The sequence below is a fragment of the Octopus bimaculoides genome, chromosome 7 (genome assembly GCF_001194135.2).
Source record: "Octopus bimaculoides isolate UCB-OBI-ISO-001 chromosome 7, ASM119413v2, whole genome shotgun sequence".
Lineage (NCBI taxonomy): Eukaryota > Metazoa > Mollusca > Cephalopoda > Octopoda > Octopodidae > Octopus > Octopus bimaculoides.
This window is the reverse complement of record NC_068987.1, coordinates 23,175,483-23,176,646: the sequence shown is the minus strand read 5'-3', so window position 1 is coordinate 23,176,646 and position 1,164 is coordinate 23,175,483.

The following is a 1,164-nucleotide window of genomic DNA, read 5'->3' as shown; positions in this document are numbered from 1 at the left end:
TAATATATCGTTATCTCAAATGAAAGCGGAAACCAACGACAATAAACACGTTTTCCCATCACAAAGATCCAACTATAAAGTTCTATTTCTGGTGCACACATGTTTGAGCGTGTGTGTGTGTGTGTGTGTGTGTGCGTGTGTGTGTGTGTGTGTGTGTGTGTGTGAGTTTATGTATGGGTGCATGTACTTTTGGCTTCAAGTGATTGTACCGGGTAATTAATGCAATGAAACATAGTGTGACACCATCTCTAAGACACCGGTCGGCGGAATAATTATCTGACAATTGCATATAAAGAAACACTAACAATTTTATCAAACATGTCTGTAAATAAGTTTATGTCCTCCACTGAAATGCATTGAACACTCATTGAAGAATGTATTAAAAAAACAGACGCAATGTCATACGATCTCTGTTACTGTCGCATACTTTAATATTTTGTTACCCTATTCACACATTCAAGTGCGATGACGAAGACGCTAAGAACAGTAACAGCAACAGAAGAAACAGCAGCAGCAAAAGCAACAGCAACAACAACAACAACAACAGCTTCATGTAATTCGACATTGATTCTTATCGCGTGAATGGTTACATTGTCGTTAACAAATAGAAGCTGCCATATTTGGTTGCTAGCCACATCACGCCACTCGGCTGAACATAACCTGCCTGCACATAAGCGCCTTTAGCGAGGTTTGCTCTATAACAAACATTGGTCCCATGCCCCCTGCAAAAGATTCGCGATGTTCTCACGATGTTATGAAGGTCCTTCTCAGCTACATGGTTCCAGGTTCAGTCCTACGGTGTGGCACCTTGGGCAACTGTTTGCTACTATATCTTCGGGCCAACCAAAGACTTACGAGTGGATTTGGTAGACGGAAATTGAAGAAGCCCGTCCCGTGTGTGTGTGTGTGTGTGTGTGTGTGTGTGTGTGTGTGTGCGCGCGTGTCAGTGTGTCTGTGTTTGTCCCCCACTGCCGCTTGACAATCGGTGCTGGTGTATTTACATCCCCGTAACCTAGGAGTTCGGCCAGAGAAATCGATAAAATAAGTATCAGGCTAAAAGAAAAGAGTACTGGGGTCGATTCATTTGACTAGAATTTCTTCAATGCAGCGCCCCAGCATGGCCGCAGTCTAATGACTGAAACAAGTAAAAGATAAACGATAAAG